We start from the raw sequence: 24,757 nt of genomic DNA, 5'->3' as shown, positions 1-24,757 counted from the left end.
TAATCCTATGCTTCTGCTGGTATTTAACTCCTTTGCCTGTATCGCTGTTTTTCGTTTTGTTTTTAAGTAAATTGTTGAGTGGGAGTATATATATATATTTATATTTTGATGTGTAAATTGTATTTTGTAAAGCCGGCGCTTTTCAGCCTATGCTGCCTGCCGGCTATTTGTATACCGTGAATAAATAAATAAATAAATAAATAAATAAATAAATAAATAAATAATATTTATAATAATAAATATATTTTAATATTTAAAATAATAAATGATATAAGACCAGAAATTCCCCGATAGGTTTATAACTGGATTATGTTTTATTCATTTTAAAGGGATTGGAATTTATGAGGACACATCTGTAACAGTCATTTAAAAGTATTTGAAATATCGTAAAGATAGAATATGATACAGGTAAAATCAGAGAAATGAACGAAAATGATTGACTAGTTTTTATTTCTACTTTATAGTACTGGTTTACGAGTACTGATGAAGACTTCAGCATTGCTGGATTTAGATGTTTTTCCGAATTTGACCATTTGCCGTGTTCAAGGACTTATATGTCTCACACAACTGCCTTTTACGGAAAGTATCCGATAACGACTCCTTACTTGAACCTTCCGCCATTTTTTATTTTCTCACATGGTTTGACTTTTCAGGTCATCAAATAGACTTTCTTGGCCGGATATTACGCCCGATTCTTCCTTATTAAAGACAATATTTCTTATGAAAGTGACACCATAACTTCACAATCATACACTTTAATTACTGACACCAAAAACTTTGTGGCATTTTCTCAAAGCGGAAACCATTTTATTGGAAATAACATAGTATTATATTTTCATTGAAAGATGGGGTTTGAATTGTCAACAGATTTGTCTTGCATAATTAGAAATAGGGGGCACCCGTAATCACTAAAGTGCCGAAAACTTGGAAGTTTACGTGAAAAGACGTATTGCTTATGAGGAAAAGAAGAGTATCAAGTTAAATTTGTCATAATAAAACTGCAGTGCGCCTAAACAGTATTCTTGCGTATAATTTAGTATGCATGTAGAATGCAATGAATAAGTTTGAAATGGTGGTGCCTAAAAATGGAGGTGTAATGACATTGGGCATTATCTTAACTGCTTTGCTAACAAATACCGTAGAATTCGTGAGGTCGCGAGATATGAAAAAAGAATCAATCATCAAGCCTTTACTTTCCGATTTGCGATTTTAATGCAAAAATAGGTCTAAATGGGGTTACATGACCAACACGATATAATGCATGGAGAGTATTTCTTATTTTTTTCCAGGAAGAGGCCGCGACCCCCAAAATGAACCCAGTTTGGGAACCACTGTTATAAGGTATCTACCGCAGAGTGGTCTATTAGGTATCTCTATGAGTGTTGGTTTTTTTAATTATCGGTGAAGTTTTTGTTCTCGGTGGAGTATTTTGTTTCTCAATGTTTTTTTTTCTCGTTTTAATTTTTACTTTCTTGGGTTTTTTTTTCTCGGTGGAGTTTTTTTTTCTCGGTGGAGTTTTTTTTCTTTCTCAATGTGCTTTTTTTCCTCAATGGGTTTTTAGGTTTTGTCCACTCTGGCGTGCCATACACATGGGAACCATTACGTTAAATTATAACCACATTATAAATACACATAAACAGAAAACACAAATGACAAAAAAAAAAAAAAAAAAGGAAAGACATTCTGACCTGCTTACCATTCTTGAACTGAAATGACATGAAAGCTACAGCAACCCCATCAGATGTGTTATTAGCAACTGGTTGTTCAATATCAAGAATCACTGTGGAATTACCCAAGGTGTATTTCAATTTATCCCGTACTTCCTCTAGGTCTCCGTTGATCCTATATAAAAAAAAACATGGCATAGACCGCATAGTTTTCAATTTTGCTTAACGAAAATGACATTTACTGAACGACATAAAAGTTTGTAGAAATTGGGGTAAATTGTGCCAGCTTAACTTAACCGGGGATGTGAACAGGCGTACAGACCGGATGGGCAGGGGAACAAGTTAACCCCTGGCTCGAAGTACTTGGACAACAGCGTACAGACCGGATGGGCAGGGGAACAAGTTAACCCCTGGCTCGAAGTACTTGGACAACAGCGTACCGACCGGATGGGCAGGGGAACAAGTTAACCCCTGGCTCGAAGTACTTGGACAACAGCGTACCGACCGGATGGGCAGGGGAACAAGTTAACCCCTGGCTCGAAGTACTTGACCAAAAGTTGTAACATACATCTTTCTTTGGCTCGGTTCTAGGCCACAATTGTCCTTATTTTTGCCAATTTTCCATTAAATTTACAATTTACAAACTTGCTTCCTCTGGCTTGATGGCTCCGGTACGCCCCAGGATGGGGATAGTGCGAGCCGTAACCCTCTCTTATTCGGGTTGCTGTTGCCGAGTTCCTACGGGAAGATCATCTAAAACAAACAAACCCCATTGTTGTATTACTTTTACCACTTTGTATGCAAGTGACTCTAGTAGAGTTTCGTCGTTATGGGCGCTATAACATGCAATACTTAAAATAGATAAGGCCAAAAAAAAGGTTCGTCTCAAAGCTTGAGAACGCGTTTGTAAAATCCCACGATTTGACAAAAAAACAAATGCGGAAATTTTTTTTATTTCAAAAAAAATTATTTTTTTAGTTTTTTCCAGAAAAAATCGGCGCAATCTCGCTTTTCACGCCGTGATTCTCGCTATTAACCAACTATCTCGCTATTTAAGAAAGTTTCCAAGCAGTGAACTTACTATAAAAATGTTGCTTTATGCCATAAAAGTTCGCCGAATTCAATAAAATGCAGTTCGAACTTTGCCAAAGTGCAGAATTCAACAGCATTGCAAGCACATGGATGAGTGTAAAAACCATGCTTTACTCAATAAAAACTGACATTTCATTTCAAATGAGTTCAAGTTTAGGCCAAATATCATTATATTAATCGAATTAGTGGAATATTTTGACTATAAAACATAATTCATGGTCAAATTTTTGTCACTTTTTCTTCGACTCACGCCGGGCCGGCAGTTCAGTGAGTTGTTTACAAATTACATGACATTCTAAACTGACCTAATCTGATCAACAGAGGGCCAGGTAGGCAATATTTTATTTATTTATTTTTTTATTATTATTATTTTCGTATTTTCGGGCGTTTTTAAAGCTTCTTGTGCCATTTTTCGGGGAAAATCTCGCTTTTCTCGCTTTTCAAAATTTTGGATCTCGTTTTTTGCTTCAAAAATTGCGGTTTTTGCCGGGGCCTACAAAATACCATGAAAAAAGTCGGGAATAAAAAAAAATCGCATTTCGCATTTGTTTTTAAATTTCTCGTGAGCTTTGAGACAAACCTTTTTTTTTGGCCTAATAGAGTTCAACATTACCTAAGAAACGGCATATCGTTAAGAGTGGTACCCGGGGTTGTAATTGTTGCTACACTATCTTCTGCTTTAACGGCCACTGCCCCAATCAAAGATGCGTTATTGTAGTAAAAGAATCGACTGTGGACACCAAAGTCATTGTCTGGACTCTGGCAATATACAAACTCTCCTATTCCATAGTAGTCGTACGGCTTGCCTGGAGAACAAAATGAACTCACAATTTTTTCAAATAGTTGCGCTTAGTTATTCCGAAGGTTCATTATTCCATTATTCCGAAGGGTCATTACTCCAATTTCGTAGCAACGTTCGTTATTTCGAAGTGTCAATACTCCGAATTTAGAACAAACGAGCATTTGAAGTCTACACCTTTCTGAATAACAAACCAGATTGTTCGGAGTAATGAACCTCCGGAGTAATGAACCTTCGGAATAACGACCTTTCGGAATAACGGTCCTTGTTCCCGTTCAAATTAACTCTTTGCATTTTTACAGGGTGAGTCAAAAAAACTGCAATAGAGCAAATAATCAATATTTATGTAAGAACCAAGTCGAACTTCCCCAATATTGAAAGATTCTATAAATGCTACACTCAATGGCCACCTTCTGTGAAAATATGAAGTGAATCGCGACTTCCGCTTAATTTGTATGAGTCCTTTTGTTGCGATAACCAATTTCGATATTTGTCCACGAGGTACCATGTATTTTGAATGAGAGCATACGGTGCACGGTAAAGACACCAGATCTGAAACGGACTTTAACTTAAATAAGGTTGATTTTTGCGTTACTTTAATTTCTTTTTTTTTCTGTTCAGACAAACTTTCTAACATTACTTTAAGTCCTTCATACCTCACTCAACTCCAACTCCATTTTTTAAATCCCAATATGTCCAACTTACTGGATATTTTGAAATTCACTCCACTTCAATTTTCGCGCATTTTATTTTGACATTTAAAAAACCCGCCTACAAATTTGTATCTTTTTGATAGAGAATAAACATCTTTAAAGTAAAGGTAAAATGAAAATAACAACAAATAATGTTTCTTCTTCTTAAACAAGACCAAGGGCAATAACACTTTGGGTGCTCCATTTTATTTTAATGCCAATGAGATTAAGAAAATGGCAGTTGTTCCAAATCTACCTTACACAGAGTGGGCTGACATTCAAATTTTAGATGTCTCTTGGACAAAATTAAAATTGGGTAGCGCTATAAAATGTGTCATAAAAACAAAACGGTAAATGCTAATTCCTTAATATTTTCACACAAGGTCAGTGATGGATATACCGTATATAAAATGTTTTAAAACCTAAAAAGTTCAACTCGGTTCTTAAATAAAAATGGATTCTTTTCTCTATTGCACTTTTTTTGACTCACCCTGTACATATATATTAATCTACAATATTCGATAAGTCTCCAAGCTATAGCTAAAGCTATAGTTGTGGTATAGCTATAGCTATAGCTGTGGTATCTCGGTCACAAAATACAGTAAGCAAAAGAATTAAGGTAGCAGTTGTGTTCACCCCTGTATATCCTGAATAAAGACAAATGTGTCAAAACACATGCAGCCGATGCCTGTACTCTTTAGGTCTGATTTAAGACCTTATACAGGGTGTCTCAAAAACAAGAGGCCCCTCATTGCGCCCTCTTTTTCTCCTATTTCTGAAAAGTTGATTAAATATATTTTGGTATGTAAAGAAACCTTTAATCGTTAGCTTTAATAAACCAAAACAATTATTTCAATCGGCTCACAACTTTTGAAGATATGCTCTTTTGAATAAAAGTACCCGTTTTTCACTCTGTCCACGGATAGCAAACATAGTGGTTGGGATGGCTCGTGCTGTGGAGTGGCCTGCACGATCACCAGACCTCACACCATTTGTTTTTTTCTTTTGTGGCAAAATCCAAGATCTTCGCAAACGTATTGCTGAATGCATTCGCAAGTATCCGGCGCACATACCATACGCAACGCAATTGATGCAAGGAGGACCAGGGCTGAAACCTGTATTTCGCCAAGGAGGCAACCAGGTAGAGGGCAGAGCAGCACAGTAAACGCACTTTAGAAGAACCACAGACAAACCAAACAGACTTTTAGGGCTACCTTTTATCCTAAAAAGATAAATGACTTATGTTGCAAATAAAAAAGAAAGCAAGAAACAACAATGAAAGAAAATAAGACACATAATAAAACCAAAAGGCATAAATAACCAAGAAAAAATAAATAATTGCAAGTAAAGCAAAAGAAGTCCCATTCGGCATCCATTTTACCCACAAATTAATGACACTATTAACAAAATCCATTGCCCATAAATCCACCGGTAAAGCCCATTCCACAAATAAAGTTATTTTATTAAGTTATCATTGAGGAATGTTTGATTTTCATGCATGGTATGTGTACTCCTTTTCAATCTTTGAAGTAGACAAACCTTCTCCGTGGACAGAGTATATTTGATCAACTTTTCAAAAATAGGAGAAAAAGAGGGCGCAATGAGGGGCCTCTTTTTTTTTTTGGGACACCCTGTATGTTGAAATTAAAGAAACGGTGATCCAAAACCTAATGAAGATATAAAATAAAAAGTTGCACTTTTGTGTTCTAATCAATAAAAGCACGATGCTAGTTTTCGTGCTAATCAATGAAAACACGGTACTAGCTCTTGTTCGCGAACGCTTTGTGTACAAATCAATAGGACATGCAATGTGGCAAACTGCAACTTTTAAATTTGCATCTTCCTTGGGTTTTTGGATCGTTTGGGTTTTTGGATCGTCGTGTCTTTATTTCTTAAACAATTTCAACGAATGAGGTCTTAAATTCGAGCTAAAAGATGCTGCTATTGGCTATTTGTTCCAATTATGATATATCTGCCTTTGTTTGGGATATACAGGGGTGAACGTCACTGGTACCTTAATTATTTGGCTTACTGTATGTCAACTACCCGACTCACCTAAAAATGTACATTTTGTGGTTTCCAAATGGTATATTTTCTCTCGTAATATGATATTTTTGTTGTAATATTATCAAAATTCATCCGCACGGCATCGGTTTTCAGTAAATTTTCGCCCTACCATATTGTAACTTTCAGCTTCGTGGGCGCAGGGCGCACTGCCATTTTAAGATGTTTACAGTTCAGTGCTTTTTAAAACAAAAAAAGACTCAGGTCTTGATCATTTGACATCTAAATCATATATTTTTACCTGAGTCTGACTGTGAGGGTTCTGAATATGAGAACATTCCAGACGAAATTAGCAATTTTGCCATTGAAAACGGTGTAATAGATAATTAGTGGTGTATAACGTATAGAAACGCTGAATTCTATGGATCTAATATTCGTCATGGAGTATTTTCTAGCTACTCTTGCTTACATTCTATTATTGAACTGTATTTGCCCTGGAACAAAGACGTACATCTATAGTCACGTGTAAATAAAGCCTAGTTTTACTGGGGTACATACTACTATTGTGCTGAAATATCAGTATGATCAAAGCATGTTTCACCCAGGCAGTATATTTTCGCCTGTTTTGTCATATGGTTGTAAATTCAATGAACTATGACTTTGCTAAAGTATTCAATTTATATAATAATAATATTGAAAACTGACTGAACAGATTATCTATTATTGGATACTTTCGTTAGAAATCTATTTGATTGTTAAAATGCATTCTGTAACTTTTGGTTAGATCATAGTCTTGAAAGGATCTGAAAAAAAACCCACATTTTATTGCGCAGGTTTTTTTCATCCAGTTCACAATAACACGCGCCGGAAGTCCATGGAAAAACACTGGACCAAACCATTGAAAGATGTACAAGCCAGGCAAATGAAGTCTATATTATAGTTAAAGACAGATAAAAATAATTTATCGCGTCTGATGTCACTGTCAATTACGATCCTTGATTGGTTTACACAGGTTAATAGCGCGTAAAAGGAAGGTCGGTTTATCTGGTGCCGATCGCAGAAAAGGAATAGCAGGAAATGGCGAAAAATTACGTACTTTTACAAGGCAAAAAGCAACTTTGACATGGTGCCTTCGCGAAAGAAAGTTTCCTACTACAAATACCTAACTTTTGAGATGGTTTGTATGTTTGACGGCGCAAAATTAACAATAAGGCGCCCGGTTATACAGCCGCGTTCAGCAAGTCATCTTCACGACACTTGTAAACAAACCGTGCTCGAGTTTGATTGACAGATGACGTCAGACGCGATAAATTCTTTTTATCTCTGTCTTTAATTATAATCACGTTGACCAAAGGTTAAAAGAAAAAAGGAAGAGAAAGAAAAAGAAGGAAATGTATTTCTACGGCCACGTACATCCCAGGAACGGATTTACTACAAAGCCAAGTGCGAATTTGTTACAATTTTATCCACATCTGACCATTCTAGCTTCAATAAGGAACATTCTTTTCACACGATTCCTACGTATTTGTACCATCCCAAGAGCCCGGTGGGTGGGGGGTAACCATGTTGTCGGTCCCAGCGGCCAGCAAAAGGTAAATATTAAACCGTGACTATAATTTTACTATTAGCCTTTGGGTAGAGATACAGGGTATAGCACTTCCTGCCTCAATTCCATTATATCCGAAAGGCTTAATGGAGATATTTTATTTGAATTGGTATCTCTTCCAAAATTACAAAGAAACAACCCGGATATTTTAGGGCTCGTAGCTGTGTTTTGAAATGTAATGCAATATCCACGATACTAAGTTGTTATCAATATCTTTAGGTGAATAGAATAGTGCAATCATGATTCCACAGAGTAAACTACATACCATCTAGTGTTTTTATGTGCGGATCACCTCCTCCTCCTCCTCCACCAGACGGTCGTCGGCGCTCACAACAATCTCCTATCCAGCGATCATTACACGCACAGGTGGATGTACATCGTCCAAAAATTAGGCTGCAAACACCTCTGCCGTTACACCCTTTTAATTACAGAGAGGTAACATTATTGAGTACACATACACGCACGATCGTGCGTGAGTATTTACCAGCTTATCAGTGGTTCAAAGTCAGTCATTTGCCCCCATTTTTAAACCCTTATTCTAATAATATTCCTACAGACACAATAAAAATTATTTCTTGGTTCTCGTCCAGAGGATTTTCAAGAACTGATGATGAGAGGAGAGGTATTTTTTTGTTTTCTTTTTCAATGTATTTGTTCTTGTTCTTGTTCTAGGTCTTTTATGTACTCGAGGAAAACGAACGAGGAGCCCCCTCTTTTCTTTTTCTTCTTTTAAATTTGGCCCCAGTATTGACGCCGTGGGTGTACCTATAATACATGTGAATCACAATCAGTTTCAGTAAGTTTAGTCTAAATTTTTAAACCGAATACTTATAATTATGTTAACTTCAGAGATGCAATGAGCCCTGACCTTGACATGGAAAACAGTCCGGTTCATCACACATTGCTCCTTTCCTTCCAAGCACACAAGTTGGGGTTATTCCACACTCGTCGTCGCCTTTACAATGACATTCACAGTTCTCCCATACCTGCCTCTCGTTTACCTCACATGGTGGACAGATATCGTCACACATACATCTCGATTGTCCCAGAGTTGACTTTGTGCAATCTTTGCAATCACACGAACATGGACATTCACCGCTTTCATCAATGGTGTCGTATGAGCCATCTGCACAGGTACAGTCGCACTGAAATTATAATAATTATGTAGAACATGGCTTATAATGAGTGTTTGCCTTGATCATTTTGTTTGTTACATATTTATTTTTAAATGTTAACCCTACGCATCATTTGCTTTTTGGCGAGGAGGAAGGAAAGAAGGAAAAAAGATAGAAAGAAAAAGAAGAGAAAACTTTTTTCTCGGGTGCCACACCCGAACGTGGGCCTACCTTGTCTAGCGCATGATGACGCAAACGCATCACGTGGGATACCCACACGTGCAATTGCTTTGTGAATTGAGCTTTTCATGTTTGATTCGGTTCTGGTTAAAGTGTAATCACTGTGGCGGCACTAGATATTTTTCATGTTTGATTCGGTTCTGGTTAAAGTGTAATCACTGTGGCGGCACTAGATATTTTTTCGAGGACGGGGGGGGGGGCAAAAATCATGAAATTTACAGAAAATTGGTGCAAAAATTGTGTAATTCCTTCGATTTTTTGGTTTTTTATTGGAGGCAAATCTCCGACTATGGGCAGATATATATTGCCCCATATGTCGCCGCAAACACCCCACCACACCACTACCATGGCGTAGCCACTATACCTCACTAATAGACGAATCCAACGAGCCAAGTGATGGTCAGAATTCATTCAGCCATTATTGGGTCCCGTCTGCACCAAACTGGTGTTGTTACTGCCCAATTGGGTGGATTAAATCCGCTTAAAAATCGATATTGAATTGTATTGTGTTGTAAACTTTCATTATTCTTTTGTCTACGTGTAACACGGGTGATGGAATGCAGTTTAATATCCCCGCCAAGGCCCATTATTTCACATTTGAGGGGGAATAGACCTAAGGGGGGACCCAGTAATGGCTGCCATTGAGGTGTAGGAATGCGTGAAAATGGATCCGTCTATACAACAGTAGGTAGGTAATACGTACAATATTTATAGCAATCATGAAGTAGAAGTTAAAGTAGAATTTCGTGAATGTCTGATTTTTCAACGACATACATAAAAGGATTTGTTTTATTATTTTCAAGAATCAATATATAATAAGAATTACCGGACAAGAGCCGTCCAACTTCATTTCCCTTTCAGTGCCGTCAGCACAATGACAATAACATTCTGGGGCCAAATATTTTCTTTTCAGCGTTTTACCATCCTGACATTTGTCACATAAGCATTTCCCGTTTTTTTGCTGCAAGGAAAAAAATAAACAATTCATTAATAATAATAATAATAATAATAATAATAATAATAATAATAATAATAATAATAATAATAATAATAATAATACACTCTGTAAATGGTTTGATAATAATCTTATGAAAGCAAATGTGAAGAAAACAAAAGTTATGTTACTTGGTACACCTGTTAAAACTAGTAAAATTGATCACGTCAAAGTGTATATGAATAATGTTGAGATTGAAAATGTCACATGTTTCAAATATCTTGGTGTTCAAATTGATGTTAACTTGAAATGGAAAGAGATCAACAATAAATGGATCAACAATATTTGTCGTAAAGTGTGTACAAGTCTTGCAGTCATGAGAAGAATTAAGCCGTTTGTTCCAAGCAGTTCACTGATTACTATTTACAACACTATGGTTTTACCACATTTTCATTATGCAATTACTATTTGGAGTAGCTGCAGTGTAATAAACTTAAATAAGCTTCAAAAACTCCAAAACACGGCAATGCGAATTATACTAAGTGTACCATACAGAACTCATATAAACGACATGTTACGTACCTTAGGCTTCATGAATATAAGAGACGGTATTATTTTCTTAACTGGATGTATGATGTTTAAAGTTAAAAATGAAATTGCACCCTCCTACCTCAATGATTTGTTTCGTCCAGTTAATATCATTCATTCTGTTAACACTAGAGGAGTGTAAATGGCGATTTATATGTTCCAAAGTGCAATACAAATTATGGTAAAAGCTCTTTCCAATACAAAGGTAGCGTATTATGGAATGTTATTTCGAAAGATATTCGTCAAGTCAACTCACTAATGCAATTCAAAAAGAAACTCAAAGAAGACCTGAAATTGTAGCACAACTAATTTTGCAGCTCATACATGTCAAATGTTTTTAAATACTTCGTGTTTCTCTTTCAATTATTTTTAATTACCAAAACTTGGTTTTCATGCTGTATAGTATTTATATAATGTATTTTAATGCTGTGTAATATTTATGTAAGCTCAATTTTTAATGGTTTTTAATAATGTATAATCTACGTGTATTCAATGCTTTTATATGTTTGTCTCAGGGCCCTACTGAAAATCAACATTGTAATATTTGTTGAGTAGGTTACCCTGTTTAAATATGGTTAATAAATAAATAATAGTAATAATAATAATAATAATAATAATAATAGTAATAATAATAATAATAATAATAATAGTAATAGTAATAATAATAATAATAATAATAATAATAATAATAATAATAATATGAATTATTTGGTATCATCAACTAAATCCCTTTCTTTGCTATTTATTTGAAAAGGTAAAGGCTAAAACTTGTATGAGGAAGAAAACATCATGAAGAATATATTTCTACAATCATTTTTTTATTATTATTTTGTGATTTCTGGGAGAGTCGTTTACCTCCGTGTACATGAAAACGTACAAATTCTGCACTTAAAGTGTTCAAAATGGCAGCTTTCAAAAATGAAGTAAAACTTTATAAAGAAGAATATAAGCCAAGTTCTTAAGGCCGCCCTGATATTTAAGATTTTTAGGCCCATTTTCCCTCTTAAAAGTTGTCATGCCCCCTGCCAAACACCCCTCTTTGCCCACTCTCTGAAAAAGGGCTGGCCACTATATACAATAATTTATGTAAGTTTGGAATTTTCGACTTTCGTCGATGTAGAGAAAGATAACACATTAGCATTACAAATTCACCCGACCAATCAAAATGCAGTAATATGATGACGTCATACGGTTTCAAAAATGGCTTCATTGAATTGTAATTTATTCATGTGTGTCTAATGATTATGTTCCACTCTTACTTTCGAGGCGATTCTGGCTGCAACTTTATTAATTATTCTGAACCTTTGTACCTTGTATAGCAAAATACCATTTTATCAGCTTTTAATTTTTATTTTAAGCATTTTCCATAATCAAGAGTTCAATGTTATGTAGTAAAACAAACAAACAGAAAATGGCCGTGTTACATTTTAAAGTCCGATAGACACAATCATACCTTGACACTTTTGACGGTATTGTCCGGTGGATCACAGTAGCATGGGCACATGCACTCTCCATTATCAGGATGAGTCTTTCCAGCAAGTTCTTTTCCAGTTCCTTCTTCTTCGCAAGTGCAACAAGCGTACCCCGGGTCTATACACTCTCTATTGAAGATTATTAAGGGGAAGATCACTCAGCATGTTTATGCGCGTTAATTATTTCAAACTTTTATTTAATATACTTACCGTCATCGTTCAATCATAAATATCATTAAAATAACATAGTTGTTTGATGTGATCATTTATTAATTTTTCTAACAAAAACATTACAATGTTCAATTCCAGACCTGGACAATACCAACAGCTACGAGGGGCGGTCAAAAAGTTCGTAGAACAAGGCATGCTACTTTGTCGCACCGTAATGAATTTAGTCTAATTTGAAAGCTTGTTCCTTCAATCTATATATTTGAATTTTGCATCACTGTATATGGACAGGACATTCTACAGAGGAAGCCTACCTCCTTGAATTCACAGGTACTACCAGTGATCACAGGGTCATCATGGAAATGTTTCCCGATAGTGGCGAGAAATTTAACAATGTACAGTTCCGGTAAATGGTGACGAAGTCCTTGATATTCAACAGCAACGAAATGGTCCTTAGAGGTCAAGGATGGAATGAGCGTCCTTGAAGATCATCCAAGGTCCAAAAGACTTGTTGACGTCACCACTAATGATATACATGCTGGTTCAGTGGTATTGATAATGAATAAAGAACCAAGCAAGAAAAATGAGATAGCTACCCAGCAAACACAAAACGTTTTCGACATCATTCGCAAAAGGTTATAAAAGGTTGTCAGAAAACGTTTAAATGTCGGGTTATATAAAGGGTATATTAAGAGTATAAAACGTTTCATATCATTAAAAAACATTTTTTGATAATCAACTGCTCAGCAAACACAAAATGTTTTACAGAAAACGTTTAAATGTCGGGTTATATAAAGGTTATAAAAATGTTTTTATAACATTTCAAAAACATTTTTGAAAACTTGATACAAAACATTCTAAACAGAATGTTATTTTGGGGTTGAACAAATATTTTGCTAAAAATGGTTGCCCAAAATATTTGCAATAACGTTTTAAAAACGTTTGCATGACCTTTATATAACCCGACATTTAAATGTTATTAAAACGTTTTGAAAAATACATTTTAAGAACATTTGGAAAAACCGTTTGCAAAAAATAGTTTACAATAACATTTTGAAAACATTTTAAAAACATTGTTGTAGTGTGTTTTCATACCAAACGTTTTAAAACGTTTTGATGACCTTTATATAACCCGACATTTTAATGTTATTTAAACGTTTTTACCTTAACCAAAAGCCAAAATATAACTTATTTAAAACGTTTTTAAAACGTTTTTGTGTTTGCTGGGTACACAATATGACAACTCTGATGAAAGTGTTTTCAACATAAAGCCATTAACATTTGGGTACTCCAGGGTGTCTTCTAAAATGAAGTCCCAGAATCTTCATACACAAAATGTATACCAGTTGACATAATCACATAAGAACTTGATCGCTGTTTTATGAGATTCAGGGGGAGTCTTGATGACAAATAAGTAAAATCATAGGCATATAAAAAAAAGCGCAGTGATTTATAGTGCGCTACGCACAGGCACAACGCCTAGACGTTGATCCACAAGCCTCAGCACACTTTACAGGTTGTCGCTGACCACTACGGCCCACATCATTCCACAAACCATTAAACAACAAATTGGGAACTTTGCTGCTTCAAGAGCGCACACCCTCGACATTCCACAAATAACCATCGCAACCAGGATCAGCTCCCCGAGTTTCGTACGGGTTACAACGAGACAAATTAGCAGTGAGTTCCTTGTCCAGGGGAATTTCAAGCTAACTCAATTTTCTTTCCACGTGAGCGTACTAGGCACCGCCAGGGTTCGAACCCGCAACCTCTCGCACCACAGTCGAACGCCTTGTCGATTGAGCTAATTTGACTATATATCATACAATTTTGATAACAAAATTAAAGCACGCCATCAAACGAAGAAGGTTGGTGGTAGAAATGCGACTGTTTTTGGATTTTGTCGTGTACCCTATTCTCAGTTTGTCAAGCTTTTGGAATATTAAGTCCTATTAATATCAGCTTTGCTGGTGATCAATGCTGGTGAGCCTTCACTGAAGTGTGGCTCATTGGACAATCGAAAGACTTAATTTTGTTGACACAAAAGGTTTCAAGAAAAATTGCGACGGGTGCATTAAGGTATGCAATGACAATGTTCAAGAGTGAGATAAAAAGAATTTGGCTAGTACTCTATCAAGTACCTTGTTCTACGAACCTATTGACCGTCCTTCCTATCGCACTAATACACATATATATTTCAAAGCTATTTTCAAGATAGATTTACATTTCTATATCAAATTATTCATTTTTCTGCTCTTTTGTGGTTATCTTTATTCTATAAATTGTACATTTTATTTATTTACATATATTTTAAATTTAAATTGGCCAAATAATATGACTTAATCTTTACATTTCATGATAAAAAGTATTTTTAATTTACTTGCCATTTGATAGTATTTTTCTAATGTTTTAATACCATTATACCAAGTGTATATCCCTTGTAAAGATGCAAACAAGATAAATAGCGCCATCATTGTTCAACTTTACTTAAAAACGAGCGTGATAAAGATCACGCTGGAAGTATAACTATTTTTTTTTAAACTCTTGGTATCCGCGACACTCACTATATTTCTATGATGCATGGTACATTGTTATATGAATATTTGCCAATTATATCAAAACAAAGATTCCAATTATAATGCAATTATATACTTTCATATTTCAACCCCCTTTTTAAGACAAACAACATGTTTCGCTTTAGCTCAAAATAACGATGTTATTGCTTTAAGGGGGGTACTACACCCCTGGCCAATTTTGTGCCTATTTTTGAATTTTTCTCAAAAATTATAGCGCATTGGGGACAAGTAAGATACGCATATTATAGGGGCAAGGACTACAACTACTGCACTGGAAATTTTATTTCAGCACAGACAACAGTTGTGGTGTTACAGTCGAAAATGAGGGAAACCGATATTTGATCAATAAATCAATAACTACTTGCTTTGAGTTGCTGAATTTTCAGTACAGTAGTTGTAGTCCTTGCCCCTATTATATTCATATCTTACTTGTCGCCAATGTGCTATACATTTTGAGAAAAATGCAAAAATATGCTCAAAATTGGCCAGGGGTGTAGTACCCCGTTAAAGTGGAAGCCCCACTTTTGGTTCAAGTTCCTTAGGGAATTAGTCAAGGTTAAAATGTATCCATGTTAATTCTGTTCTGTCTGTCATCAAAGTAACAGGTGTAAGTCAGTTCTTCTGTGGTGAACTGGCCAAGCGGGGCTTAAGAATGCCGAAAGGTTTTCATAGTTGAGAAAGCTTTAATACTTTAATACTTAAATTACCCATTTGAAATTGCTACTATAATTCTGCGGTAGTGCTATTTGGTCGGGTTTATTTACTTACGCCCATCTTTTGCTTGCAAATGACAACGGTACTACATATTCCGCTTGCTCAGTATAACCTCCAACTCGAAATGCTCCTGTCAAAGCATATCTGTCCATCCCAACTGTTGCTGAAAACAACGTCGACTTCTCTGGATCGGGGCAATTGTGCGCACAAATTGTGCCACCGATGTCTGCTTTTGCTCTTATATTTAGAGTAGCTGATAATCCGGTTACTGTTGGTGGTTCGGTACATATTGCATGTATGCCAATATTAGCTAATGGAAGAAGAAACAAACGTTATATGCATAATCAACCCAGTCTTCCTACTAAGATGCTGCTATTAATCATTCTACAACTGGTCTTAAAATATGAATCATTTTAGTGCAGTGATAGCGCCATCTGTTGCTATTAAATTTATGCCTTATGTATGCCTTTTTAAAATGTTTTGAAGCTATATTTGACACAAATAAATTGAATAAATTATAAAGTTAAAGCATCACGGGGATGTGGCGGAGAGGGCAGTTGAAAAACCAGGGCAAAATAACAAAATACAAAAAAATACAATAAATAAATAAATAAATAAATAAATAAATAAATAAATAAATAAATAAATAAATAAATAAACCAAACAATAGCCATCAAAGTTGCCCTGCAGAGCTACAAAGAAACAAAAGTCATCAATCTTAAACTATAAACTAGCCCTCGAAAGAGGGTAGGGTCAGGGAACCTTTATTACTATTTTAGTAAGGTGACTACAGTTTCTGGCAGAGAAGAACGGCAATTATCTACATTTTGAGAGTGTGCAATGCGTAAACACGGAAGTTGGGTTCTAATTCAATCGTCTGATAATCATAACAGACCGATAATCTGATTGGCCAATTACGCGTCAAAACGTTTGTCGGCGCACGCAATGCATCGCCTATGTCGCTCATTAACTGATTGAGCAATGGACTCACGTTAAACAGGTTGGCATAATTCATCTAGTCGATTCAAGTTGAAAGTATTACTTCGTATCGCATTATTAAACGCACGTCAATCTAAATTATTAAGCATTCACTAACATTTTTCCCCATTAATTTTTATCAAGTGCGGGGAATATGGAGAGGACGCCAGGTTGTTAATTTGATACGCTTACAGAAAAATAATTATAGCAAATACAAGGACAAATATCATAATCCCGCCATCTGGGATCAGCTACTGGTTCAAAACTTACTCGCCCTTTTTAACCATTCACGTAATATGACCATTTTTTCACCACATTCGGGTAATGACAGTATAGGTGGATGAACGGCTGTGAATCCAGCTGTAAGTGTTGCAGTTGTCGATGCTCTGATTTCTCCGGTGTCAGGATTACCACTTGTTGGACGTTCTCCAATAGTTAAGAAAGCTTTAGTGTCCTTTTTACATCCAGGTGACTACACGAAGAAGATATCGATAGACAGAAATAAAACAAGACAAAATAAGACTGAAAAATATCGCTTATGAACAAGCAATTCATTTCAAATAACAAAACATAACTTACCACCAAGCATTCACAGGGATGCTGCAAATTAAGAATTGATCATTAACTCTGTCCTCGCGGGTGTTGACTGTAGACGACAAGTTTCAAAAGTTTCATAGTTTTAAATTTTCATGACCACATTTGGAATCAGCATGAAAAATGCATTAAAATGAGTATAAACAAGCTTGTTGGAAACTTGGACTTTTTATGTTGAAGACCACTCTTACTGTGTGGTAATAATCATAAAGTGTTCACTCTGATTCATGTGAGATTTTGCTCACTGGTTGTTATACTTTAATTTGATTACAGTGACGTTGGCTATATACGCTATACACTATAATAATCTTTTCTAGCACATGTTATACATTTTTAATGACTAGGCATATATAATTATATGCAGGTAATATTTATAGGTTAATAAACGCGTATCACTTATTGGGAGTGAAATTGTTCAAAATAATGCTCGCGTACTGAGATGTTGATGCGTCTAATGCACGAGCCCCGAAGGTGTGTGTGCATTAACATATCAGTACAAGTGCATTATTTTGTACAATTTCTCGAGCAACAAGTGATACGCATTTATTATCCTATTTCATACACGACTAAAATCTCCCGCGATTTTCGATATCTTTATTCCACATTTTTCACTAAAAATGTTGGAAAATGCAAGCAAATATAAATGCATCCTCCCGCAAGAAAAATGAACGCGTCTAAAAGTACTGCGAGTACTACGCGGCTTGCGCGCCCCTGCAATTATTATACACTATTTATACACGGCTAGTAATTTACCAATGTTTGCTCTGATTGGTTCTCACTATCTAGGAGTGTATGAATATCTCTTATTTTACCTTGGAGTCTGGGAATGATATACCATCACCATCACGCCACAAAACTGCATCTTTGGACTCACATGTAACTTTTGAGGTTGCTCCTGTGATAACCTTTAACTGAATGAAAAAAGTGTTATGTAAGCTCACTGTTGTATACATACCTACCAGAGTATGAATATTCTGAATCATCCGTACCATCATTCATACATACCCAGCAAACACAAAACGTTTTAAAAACGTTTTAAAGGGGTTAAATTTTGGTTTTGATTTTGGTAAAAACGTTTTAATGACATGAAATGTCGGATTATATCAAGGTCATGAAAACGTTTTGTAATAACAACACACTACAGCAACACTTATAATGTTGTTAAAATGTTAATTTTGACATTGTTGCAAACATTTCTTGCCAAATATAACATTATAGTAGAATAATTTGCAGTTGCAGTAAGTTTTCAAAAATATTTTTGAACGTTATGAAAACTTTTTAAACCCTTTATATAACCCGACATTTAAACGTTTTCTGGAATCCTTTTCTAATCTTTTGCGAATAATGTGAAAAACCGTTTGTGTTTGCTGGGTACAGACATATATTTGAATAATACACATTAAACATATTGATGGTTTTGAATTTTCATTACAAATTTGCAAATACTAAATGGCAAATATAGCTTGCATGCCGAGATTTCAATAACATAAACTAGAGCTACTGTGGTTCATAAGCATCAGGCGGTGGCTTCTTATATTCATGACCTAAGCATGACAGTTGACCTCAACCATAATAAACACTTCATTACTTTCAATAAGTAATTAACGTTAAAAAATTACACTGAAGTTGCAAAATGGTGAAAGAAGTGTATTAAAGTCATTTTAGGGATTTCTCATTTCTTTGAAGTTTCAGATTCAGTTTGTTTTTTATTGAAAAAACATCGGACATTCAGTTCTCATTTTATGATTCATAGACGTTGACAAGGTAACGCAAATTTATGCAAAATAAGCTATATTTTCCTATACTATGCACATATACAATTTCTTTTGTATTTGATTGTTTTAAGGACAATTTATAGGTAAACTGTAAATTTATTTATCGTTTTTTATTATTGCAAATATCCAAGCCATTTTGTGCAGTTCAATTTGTATTGCTAATGACAAATTTGCATATTCAGAGTTTCTAAACTAGCCTAACGTCAATTTGAGCAAAATGTCATTTCGTGTCATTTCTTGTGCGCAATTTGAGCAAAATGTCATTTCGTGTCATTTCTTGTGCGCAACATTTTTCAGAAACGCAATGTCCAATTACTTTCAAATTTGTAACATACATCATTGATATTCTGATATGCAAAGAACCGCATAGAACGACGTTTAAAATAATAGGCGCCAAATTATTTTCGCATTGTTATACAGACGTGACATTTAGTATGGAATATTTTTTTCGCAAAATTCTGGTCTGGAAGGGGTCTGCATAAACCACACGGGCTAAATATTAATTGGGGTGTGTCGGGAGATGATGTAAAATAATTGTTTGATAGAAAAATGTGGTTTTCATGAGTTTACATTATGGTGGTCACAATTTAGCGAATTTGCCTAAAATGGCGGATTAAGGGAGGCTGAAATTGAGCTTTGTGGGGGACACAATTTCTGACTTTATGCAACATTGTTCTGTTATTATCAAATTTATAGGGGTTTATGGTAATATATCCTAAACTTCGTTAGCAATTGGTATTTATCACATCTGAAATACACTTGCAATGTATAAATATTTTGAACATGGGAGGAGCTTAAAATATGGCTTTTAAAGGTAATGCGTACTCAAAAAGTTTGAATGGCCCCTGAGGTCAAATGTTATAAACTTACGGTACAAAGCATCTGCGCGGATTCTTGGTTGTCCAATGAACTCATGCTGTTTCTTTGTATATTGTAAGTTTATAACATTTGGCCCCAGCGGGCCAGTCAAACTTTCTGAGTGTGTACAACTTTTCAGAGCCATATTCTGTAAAGTTCCTCCCACTTTCAAAACTGGTAGATTGCAAGTTCATTTCAGTAATGACGAACACTTACTGGTATTTAGGTTCAGCAAAATAACCTCAAACCTCAATAAATTTGATAATATCAGAATATGTTGCTCAAATTCAGAAATTTTACCCCCACAAAAATCAAATTCAGTCTCCTTCAATCCGCCATTTTAGGCTAATTCACTACATTATGAGCGCCATAATGTAACCTAATGGAAAGCCCATTTTCTGTCAAACAATTACTTTACACCATCTCCCGACACATCCCAATTAATATTTACCCCGTGCGGTTTATGCAGACCCATTCCAGGCCAGTCTTGGAATTCTGCGAAAAAATATTTCATACTAAATGTCAAGTCTGTAATAATAATAATAATAGTAATAACACTAATAATAATAATAATAATAATAATAGTAATAACACTAATAATAATAATAATAATAATAATAATAATAATAATAATAATAATAATAATAATAACAATAACAACAACAACAACAACAACAACAACAACAACAACAACAACAACAACAACAACAACAACAATAATAATAATAATAATAATAATAATAATAATAATAATAATAATAATAAAGCAGAAAACATGTACCTGAGCTACAGAAATAATCTCCAACGCCGCGGAACGGTGAAAGCTTATCCAGAAAGGATACCACCATATCTGAATTCTGAAGACACGCAGAAATTTTTGCCCAAGAAGTTTATAGTATTTCAGCTCACCCCTGAAATTTGAGTTATGAGAACTTTATATTGGTTATTTTAAATATTTTGTTTCAATTTATTTTCTTAAAGCAATATTGCAACATATCCATATAAAATAGATATGTATATATTTCCCACAACGTTTTGGTTTTCACTTTCGGATAATAAAGTTCAGCCGAACAAAATAGTAAAACAAAGAAATCGTTATTTAATACCAGCGCCGATATTACTAATGCAAGTCACTTCGTCCGTCGTGAAGTGGGGGACCCACTAGACCGACACGTCGCCGAGTCCGACTACACAAAATCTATTCTTAGAGGTTCATCAGTCCGGAAATGAACAACACTGCGCTGGTCCAAAAAAAAAAACACCGAAAATGAAAACCATTGTAGCGGTCCGACACTGCTAGTGTCCAACTGAATTCCACTAGGCGCGCATCAGAAACATTGCACGATTCAACATTGATCGGGATGCGGGATTCGTTTATATATTATATTAATCTTTGCAGAGTGTTCAAGCAATTTTGACGAGCTTTATCGTCATTTCTTGTCTCATTATGAGGTCGTGTGTATAAGGACAAGTTTTTAGAACTTTGACCTATAATTTGATGGACAATCAAATTATTTGAGGTAACTATTATGCTCTTCAATATATATCTTTGTGTGTTTTATGTTTAAGCCTACGCAATTTGAATGATGTTTATCGAATGAGAAGCATGCCGATGTAATTTGCTATACGATCGTGTTTTGTAATACATCAAGACAAAACTGACAGTCAGTGGCGGCGCCACGGGGGCATGGGGGGCCCAGTCAGAACTCTTGTCACCCCTGCCCCCTGTTTCCCCCTCCAGTAAATACCCAAAATTACGAAAAATTTCCACTTTCCCACAAAATTTACTTTGCCCCCTCAATGCCCCCCACGAAAAAAAATCCTGGCGCCACCACTGCTGACAAAGGCTCTTTAACTTACCCTTTGGTGAATTCGCATTGCACATCAATCCCCTGTTCCATCTTTCCTGAAAATTCCAGACCTATTGTTTCTATGTCTAGAAATCCACGCTTCTCGATAGTCAACTTAAAGGTTGGTTCATATGCGTATGACCCTTTAAATGTACACTTTTGTTTTCCAGAAGGACTCTATTAAATTAATGTGATAATAGAATGCTCAATATTTGCGCCAGACAAACAAAATTCTCTTTCCCACTCGCGTCCGCTCATAATTATTGGATTCTTACATTTTTTCTTCATTTAAAACATTACACCTCATGGTTCAAGGGACACATTAAGATTCCCGCCTCAAAATAAAAAAACAAAAACAAATCGGATTGCCTGTTTAAATATCCCATTCCCCATTTGGCATTAATATTGAACGGTCCCTAAACGCAAAACACTTCAACTTGATTTAAGCGGGACATATTTTGTTCCGGTATCACTGGAAAAATGTTTTCATTTCAGACGAGACTATCATTGTCGAAAATGAGGTGAATTTTGCTATTTGATGGGCCAATTTTGCCCTATTTTGGCCCAAACACGTTGTTTGTCGGGGTAAAAAGAAGAATTCACGGGGAAATTATCGCTTTATTTTCTTCTTCAAAACACAACACAAAAGTAAATCATTTAGTGGTATCAAATTGGAGCCAACAAGATTCCGCAGACGACAGTATCAATCAAAGCATCAAAACATGAGCAGGTTTATATTTATAACGGGTTACAAAAGTGAGGCCTTCTTTTTTAGGATTTTTAAGGGGACGTCCCCTATGGAAAAATTAAGGGGAGAGGTATCGGGTCCATCTATCCAACTGTTAAAACATCCCCATTTTGTGTAATTATTGTAACGCAAGATTCCACCTGTTGTTCCAAGGACGTTCTCCAAACTATAGTAATACTTGACAAGATCTCGGTTTGAATACTGTTTTTCATTTTGAAGTAATTACACAAATCCCACATACAGTGTCAAAAAGTTGTCAATGTCCGCTGTGCGATGCGGGGGTGTGTATGTAATGTATTTTGGTTTTGTTCCTCTGCATTCAACTGTAATTCTTTCAAATCAAAGTGTGTTTTTTTCTATGCATTTGACCACTTCACAAAATTCAATATTTAGTGCGGTAACATGTGTACCCCTTTAGTTCATCTGTAATGTTTACCTTTTCTTCATAGGCGACTGAAAAGGAAAAACTCGGAGACAAAGTGAAAGTTCCTCGTCTAACTCTATGTCGTGTTGGCAGAAGACTGAAATGTGGTAAAGCTTGCAGCTCTTCTAACGTTGTTGCAGTCAGTACTTCCAGTATAACGAATTCCTTGGTAATTGTCTTCGAGACGATCTATTGTATTTGACAATAAATATTCACTTAAAATTGCACAGGAAAAAAGGGCGACGAAAAAACCCTGTTCTACGGGCGGACGGACCTTTCAAGTAGGGTCGGTCAGTCGGTCGACCGTCGAGCTGTTTTTTTTTCTGTGTTTTTTTTAAATGACACCAAAAATTACCAAAATTTGTAAATATTTTGCAATTTGGTGAAATACCACAAAAAAAAAAGAAGAAGATATTTCTGATATTTTCAAATTCGGATCGGCATTCATTTATACAGGAAAATTTGTTTCCAAATTCTTGTACAATTTGGGTCGGTCGGGCCCGTTGAAGAGGGTTTTATTTTTTCGTCGCTTACTACACACTTATAACCTCACATTTTTAGGTCCATTATCTATCTGTTAATCACACCGAATCCTTCATGGAAACTGTTTTACATTATCATTTTCAAACTCGTCTGATAATCCGATGTTGGCTAGAACTGCATTGGTGGCTAGAATTGGAGTTCAAAATTAGACTGGCGCCACATCGTATTGTGCATCGCTTAAATTGCTTGAGAACGATGAGATCAAAACTATGGCTACTTAAACCATTCATATATCTAAGGAAAATATGTTTGGGCGTTAATTGCTTATCCACAAAATTAGCCTGTTAAGTAAAATTTCAAAGTTTTGGGGGCCTGAGCCAAGGATCGAAAGCTCAGGCCCCTAAAACTTTGAAAATATGTTTGTTCAGACTTTAGCATAAAAACGTAATAACATGTCCAACTGGCACATGCATATTCAAATAAAAACTTCGTTGTTATACGAATGAGTCCTCTTCCAAAATTTCCTTAACTTGAAAATTAAATATTAGAATACGTAAATAATTATCTTACCTGTCCAACAAACCGATCACCAGGCCCTCCAATAATTGTGTCATTGTGTGAGATAACGAGATCGTCTTCGTATATGTTTTCATTCAGTACCAGGAGATTGTTGCGACCAATACCTCCTCGACAAGATAAGTCTACTTCGTCACCAGTATTGTTTCGTGTTGACAACATTTCCTTTATGCTGTAATATGAGCATTAATTTTTAATTACTTGATTTAGTTTTAGAATTCTGACGGAATTAGACAGTATGCTTCGACTATATTTATAAATACGTTTTTATAATAAGCACGTGACCCATTGGCACGACATACCAAGACCAGCAAGCGTGACCAAATCATGCATTGAAAGAAAAGGATAGGAACTTTGTATAAAACAACATTTTGAAAGTATTTGACAACGGAAAAAATATTCAACGACGGAAACGTTTACAATATAATCACAAAGTTGAACAAAATAGACAATTTTGCTGCACAGTAGTCTCATGTTGTTCCGCCTTTGCATTCAAATGTACAGTAAGACCACCCGCTATGTAGAAAGTCACTTCGAGACTTACTGTTTACGAGCTGTTATGGCAGCGCGGAGGTGGTCACGTGCGTATTTATAAAAACGTAATTACAAATATAGTCGAGACACACTGTTAGGATTGCTTCAAAACTTATTTTGCCCAGCTATTTAAATGTACTCTACAATAATATAAATCCATTTACTATTGTTACACTAGAAAATGGAAGCTATATTTGCCGGCCTGTTGTATGTTCTTTGCCTAGGATGTGTTATCAGAGCATTACTATTGTTACGGTATCAAGGGGAAAT

This window comes from Amphiura filiformis, unplaced genomic scaffold (genome assembly GCF_039555335.1).
Source record: "Amphiura filiformis unplaced genomic scaffold, Afil_fr2py scaffold_71, whole genome shotgun sequence".
Classification (NCBI taxonomy): domain Eukaryota; kingdom Metazoa; phylum Echinodermata; class Ophiuroidea; order Amphilepidida; family Amphiuridae; genus Amphiura; species Amphiura filiformis.
Note: the sequence above shows the minus strand (reverse complement) of the source record.